This window comes from Mytilus trossulus, chromosome 13, assembly GCF_036588685.1.
Source record: "Mytilus trossulus isolate FHL-02 chromosome 13, PNRI_Mtr1.1.1.hap1, whole genome shotgun sequence".
In the NCBI taxonomy this organism is placed as follows: Eukaryota; Metazoa; Mollusca; class Bivalvia; order Mytilida; family Mytilidae; genus Mytilus; species Mytilus trossulus.
Window position 1 is genome coordinate 2,379,672 of NC_086385.1, and position 6,970 is coordinate 2,386,641.

General features: G+C 31.5%; 1 pseudogene; it reads left to right on the plus strand.

The window, feature by feature from the left end:
- Positions 1 to 1,285: 1,285 nt before the first annotated feature.
- LOC134695445 (uncharacterized) lies at positions 1,286 to 5,894 on the plus strand (annotated as a pseudogene).
- The last annotated feature ends 1,076 nt before the right edge of the window (positions 5,895 to 6,970 follow it).

Sequence of the window (6,970 nt, forward strand, 5' to 3'; positions counted from 1 at the left end):
AAGTTGAATATAGAATTAATCATAATGTCTTTAATATATATCCTATTGCTATGAAACTTTGTAAGCAGTCTTAGAATATATTAAGCTTTAGTCATACCAAGTTTTATTAAGTTCTTTCCTATAAGGTCCGAGTACACAGTTATCGTCCTTTGATTTTCGTTGTCCACGAATATAGTCCTTATTGTGGACAGTGTGTTACTTGTCAATTTTTGTTATACCCCTTCCAAATTTATTTCTCCATGTTTTATGCCTCATATAGCAAGTTGGGGGATGAAATGACACTGTAAAAAAATTTGGGTCATAAATATTAATGTTACGTAGTGATAAGGTTCAGCTGAAAAAGGTCAAAAATTAGCACTTCGGAAGCTGTCAAAACATTTCAAGACCCCCTTAACATAAAATTGTCCATATTTTGAGTAAGAGCTGATGAAGTTTTCTATAATTTTGATATAATTTGTCCCAAAAGTAGTACAGCACACTGTAAAAATATTATTTAGAAAGCGCAGGTGGTTTTTTTTTTAATTTTCATTTATTGTCCAAAAGAAATGCACTACGAAATAACTGTGTACTCGGACCACTTGACATGTTGAAAAATTCAATAAATGGTAAAAAAATGAATTACAAAAATCTAGGTAATAGCTTGATAAAAGATATGAAAACACCTTTAGAGTTGTTTGTTATACTCTAAAGAACGCTAAAAAAACAAGAATCAATACATTCTGATGAATAGAAGCGGAAAAATTATCATTTTGTATCAATTTTTATTGATATTTCTACCATTTTTGTAAGAGTTTTTTAAGTCTTCCTTGAGTAAAATTTATGGGAATTTTTCTGTGTTTATTTGGGGTATAATACTAAAGATTAAAACTTTAGAATCTTCTGTTGCAATTACTTTCAGGTTTGGGTCAAATTTATGCTAGATTTACTGGACTAAATTGTTATTTTTGATCGGGTTGTTGTCACCTGGACACATTTTCCATTTAAATTCTCTATTTTATTCTCAAGTCATTTGCATGATCCATATACCACTGCAGTAGTTACAGTCATTTTTTCTCTCTATTGCAGGATGACATCATCAACATCTTTGTCATATGAAGTATACAGCCATACCATCACCTTAATGGATAACTTGAAGAGACAATGCACATGTTCAAAGTGTAATGGAAAATTTGTCAACATTAAGACTTTCCGAGCTCATTCAAAGAAAATCCATAACACCCATGCTGAAATATCAGACACTCATAGTGAACAACCTGAGATTGTAAGAGAGTCTAAGGAACTTTAAAAAAAAACTTTAATTTTAAATCAGTCACTTCATGAAGGAACTAATAGAACTGTAAAAGATGCCATAGCCGAACATTTATTCATATTTTCATCTAATAACGGAATGTCAAAGACAGCTTTGTCACAGTATCTTCACCACGAAAAGTGTGTTCTACCACAACCAAACAACCTTCCATCCACTTATTGTAAAGCTGTCACTATTATTCAACCATACCTGATGCCAATAGAAAAATTTAAATGCTGTACAAATGACTGTAAAATTTTTCCCATCAGTAGTACCATTCTTGCCTGTCCAGACTGTAATGAAAGTTTGGTGTTTTCAAACAACAGGAACAAAAAAACATTCCAATATATGCCTATAGTACCACGCATAGTTCGTTGGTATGGAACTAGGAACCTGGCAAAGATTCTTTATGCCAACAAGCTTAACACAACTGGCCGGCTAAGCAGCTACACAGATGGCAATATATTTCGACAACAGATGACAGATGGAGTCTTCAAAGATCAGCAACAGCAGAACTGTGTGCCATTGGCTCTTTTTGCTGATGGTGTGAATCCAAATAAGAACCAAACAGTCCAGAAGTCAATATGGCCTCTCATCATCACCTGGATAACACTCCCACAAGAAATGCGATATATTTTAGGACCAATGATGTTGGCAGGTATTGTTCCAGGCTATGGTAGAAAAGAACCAAAATCACTGGACCCTTATATTAACGTTTTAGTTGACGAACTTTTATCAAACATTGAATGTAACTTGTATGACGCCTACACAGATGCACCAGTAAATGTAAAGATTGCTTTATTACAGTATTTATGTGATATACCAGCTTTTTCTAAACTTTTACACTGTTCTGGTCAAGCAGCTATTCGTGCTTGTTTTTTCTGCAAAGATACAGGTGTCCATAGCAGTTCCGTGAATAAAGTATTGCACATATCGAACAGAGAGTTTTTACCCACAGATTCGCCATTTCGGAAAGACAAGACATTATTTGCCAAGAAAACTGAAGAGGTTGCTCCCAAACCACAAGCATATTCAAGGGAAGAAGAAAAGGAAATAAGAAAAGAATATGACAAAAAAAAAAAACAATAACCAAAAATGTAAACTACAAAAAGAAACTGGATTTAAAGGGATACATCCACTTCATCGCCTACCATATTTTGACAGGGTGCATCAGATGCAACCAGATGGCATGCACACATTAGCAGATGTCATCAGCAACATTCTTGATCTGATAACAGGCAAATCTGATGGACCTAAAGTTCGCCAGTGCGAAAAAGATTATAATCGATTTAAAGAAACCTGGCCAAAAAGACCATCATCATCAACAACCGAATGTGAGAGACCATCCAAACAGGCAAAGAAATCATCTGTAGATACAGCTGTTCCTGAACCAACACCAAAAGCGCCTCCTTTACCAGCAGCTCCTTGGTTACTAACAAAACAGGATGTTAAATTAGCTGACAACAGAGCAAAGAGTGTTAAATACCCTAAAGGCTTTGATTATACTCCTGCTGACCATTTTACCAGAGCATGGACACTGCGTACAATGCATGGCAAACAACAGGTATTGATTATAAAAATATTTTATTTAATGAATTAGATATGAATACTGTAAGTTCAGAAATTATTGCTTGCAATTATTATTGCACCTTTTTTTGGGGACTAAAATGCAATTTAGATTTTAGCAATATTTAGAAAAATCCTGTTTAATTCATATATATACAAAATTTCCAAAATGCAAGGTTAAGGTGGTACCTTACACTACAGGGAGATAACTCTTTTAAATCGACGAAACATTTTAGAGTGTTGTGTTGTTAAAGGAATATTGAGCTTCTCAATGATCAAAATTAGTGTTTGTCAAAGCAACCATTCAGGGGAGGGAATAATGACTCATAATTAATAATAATTTTAGATAATATTATAATTATTTGAAAGCTGGAAAAAAGTATAACTTTTGTTTATTTCTGATATATATAATATATATATATAACTCGTCTAAACATCAACCTTACAATGTTAGATCTGTAAATTTGCTTTCGCAAATTTTTGGTTCTTCCCTCGCCGGGATTCGAACCCATGCTACTGTGATATCGTGACACCAAATCGCCTGCACTGTAGCCGTCCCGCTAGACCACACGACCACCTGGGCTCTATATATATACTGAAAGTATGCCCTATATATCTAGTAATATATATCATTTCATCCAAATGCTTTGAATATTTGTATTTTAACAAAATGCAGTTACCATGCACAAATGCTATGAAATATTCAATAAACTGATCTAAAAAAAATGATTAACTTGAAGATAGAATTTAAAGGAAACCAATTACAAATGTCAAGTTCCCTAAACTGAGAATTATTGAAAATATCAATTATGACAATTATAAATGTCATTAAAGATAAAAAATTATTTTGAACTTTTGATAAAAGTCAAATGTGTAAATATTGTATTGGGTTTATTAGAGTACAGTTAATTCAGTCATGACAGATACTTGTATGATATAAGTATTTTTTTTCAGAACATTTGTTAATTCAAACTCAAATAATAGTGAATATTCTCCTTTTATTCATATTCATATAGAAAAATACTTTATTTCAGTTCGTAACCAAGAATATTGCAGCATGGTGTATCAGAGGCCTCCTAGCAAAGCCACAAGAAGAAACCTTATTCAATTTATTTGGAGTGATCAAAAGACTGACACAACCATCCTACACAACTGAGCAGCTTCAAGGACTTATTGAAGACACAAGTACAGCAGTGGTGTTACTTGAAAGGGATTTTCCTTTGACCTTGCAGGTTAGTTTATCTACTTAGATGTATGAGTTCTATATTCATCCGTATTTGCAATTGAAAGAATCAAGTAAACAATAATAATCTACTTTATCATTTTAATTATCTCACACAATTTACAGCAGGAGGCTTACAGTTAATATCCGTACACCCCTGATCAACCAAAATAAAGTTAATTCTTATAAGATTTCAAAACATTTTATTGATGCCTCTCCTAGGAAATGTAAATGATAAAAAAACAACGAATTGAAACAAGATATTTTGTTTATTGATTAAAAAACGCATGATTGTTTTAACCATTTAAATTAATTTAACAGTTTAAAAAAAAATTCTGCACATAATAAAAGATTGCTTACTACTACATGTACTAGCTGCTAAGGTAGATGGAGTTTTATTTACAGCCTTAATTGTAATTGTTCAATCAGATTGTAGATTTTTGCCTCATAAGAATTAGTATATTTTTATGATCTAATTTTCCAAAAGTATGCTCTGAGAGCTGAATTAAACAAATAATATCAGGCACTATTTATTTTAAGTACTTGGGGTGCTATCAACAGTTTTTTCTATGATGTCATATTTTGAGGGGCCATGCATAAGTGACCCTTAGTGGTGGACTGATTTATAAAGATACCTGTATAAAACTAGATATCACTGGAATCAGAATGTTCTCTAGCTTCTTATAACCTTGATATAAAGTGTACTTTTATCATATTAAAAAAAAGCCTAATTTGAACATAAAAAACCTGAAATCAGGTTATGTTCATACCCATACAGACGTGCACATTTTATATAATCAAAACTGTTTGAAATTTATAGGTTTTAACCAGGTCTTTGAAAAGTACGGTCTCCTGCTCCAAAAACAGCTACAGTGGCTGCAAATATGTTTTAATTTTTCACTGCCTAAAAACAGGATGTTTACAGTGTTGTCTGCCTTCAAAACATGTATATTTAATATAATTTTTAAAATTATTTCAATATTCAACCTTTTTTAATTGAAAGCTAATTATCTTTTTTTAATACAAAAACATGATACTTTAGCATTAATTGAGTAAATAAACAGGGGTTTCCCTCCATGGTTATTTTTAGTCAGGGAATAACCCCTGTTGTTTATATGAAACTGTTTATAGCACCCTTATAAATGTATACATAATTTTAAAAAAAACGATTAAAGGGCAGATAAATTGCGGAATGATATAAAAATGCAACGTAATAAGATGTCACATAATTTCAAAAAGCCAACTCTCTCAGTGACCTATTAATGGACTTTCAGTCTGTGCCAAACTGTTTTAGGGTTTGTCTGACCGAAAGAGAAATCTGGGTTTTTGTACATATATTCAAACAAAATATTTCAAAATTTCTGTCTGTCCGAATGATTTTTTATCTGCCATTTTGTCGTTCAGACAGAGTTTGGGATACACTTGACTTTGATGTTAATAATTAAACATGATGCTTGTTGCAATATCAATTAAAATAAGCACATTCAATTATTTCCCTTGCAATAATTTCCTTCACACACATCCTGGAGTTGTGTATAGCTGATGTGTTAAGTTTCATCAGTAACATCATAACAGACAGACACTAAACCAGTGTCAGTACTGTAGTCAGAATTAAGGTTTATATAATTTTCTTTTCAGATGTAGTACTCTTTAATATTACATAATATATCACTTTGATCCGTTAAAATCTCATCATTTTCCCCTTTTAATTTATTTATAGGCTTTTTTTACCTGTCTCTGTTTTTCTAAACCTAAAAAGTAAGAGTTATTTTTTTCCCCAAATTCAACCCATTTCTCTCGTGATCTTATTTGAGCCCCTTTAGCCTTTTGTTCATAAATTTTGGTAATATTATTTTCAAGTTCTTTAATATCTTTATCTAAAATGTTATTCTCAATTTCCTGCTCATCTCTAATTCTCATTTTTATTTCTAATTTTTTTTCAAGAGCACGTAAGTTTTCTCTTGTAAATTTGGCTTTAGATTTACAATAAGCTATAGTTGTCTCCCTTACCTTTAAATATATCCCATGCTAAACCAAGATTTTTTAAATTACGATTACCCTTAAAGCATTTTTCCAGTTCTTTATCAACTAATTTTATGTATTCATTATCTTCTAATATAGAATTATTTATTTTCCAGTACCCCCTTCCCTTTTCTGATGCACCTGTTCTAAACTTCATAAAAACACTTTGATGATCCGTAGAATCAATAACTGCAACATTTTACTAGTGGTATGGAGTCTGAACCTATCAGAATCATATCAATCCTACTTGCCTGCAATTTATCTTTTCTCCGCCAAGTATATTGTTGTTTATTCTTATTGGAATATCTCCAAATGTCTGTTAAGTTATTTATTTGTATTAAAGATTTTAAACTATTTACTGATTGGATATTTTTTACTTCTGAACTAGTACTTTTTCTGTCTATCGCTTTCATCGTATCATTGAAATCTCCCCCCATTATTGTAATTCCTATTCCTTGTTCTTTTAATATTTTGTTTACTTTTTTGAAAAATATAGTTCTATTACTTTTACAATTGGGTGCATATATACACGTTAGTGTAAAAACGCTTTCATCAATTTCTACATTTAAAAGAACTAATCGTCAATCTACATCGTTATGTTAATTTATCAATTTATAATTCAGTGACTTTTGAATGAGAATAGCCACATCCCTACTAGATGTCGTTCCGTGACTGCAAAATATATCATATTCTGAGTTATTTCTAATTTCTGTTTCTATGTTTTCATCAAAGTGCGTTTCTTGCAAAAAACAAATAGAACTATTTTGACATTTAATCCATTCAATTACTCTGTCTCTTTTAATTTTATTTTTAGTACCATTTACATTTAAACTACTTAAGTTTATTAAAAATCTAGAAGCCATTTCTAAGTA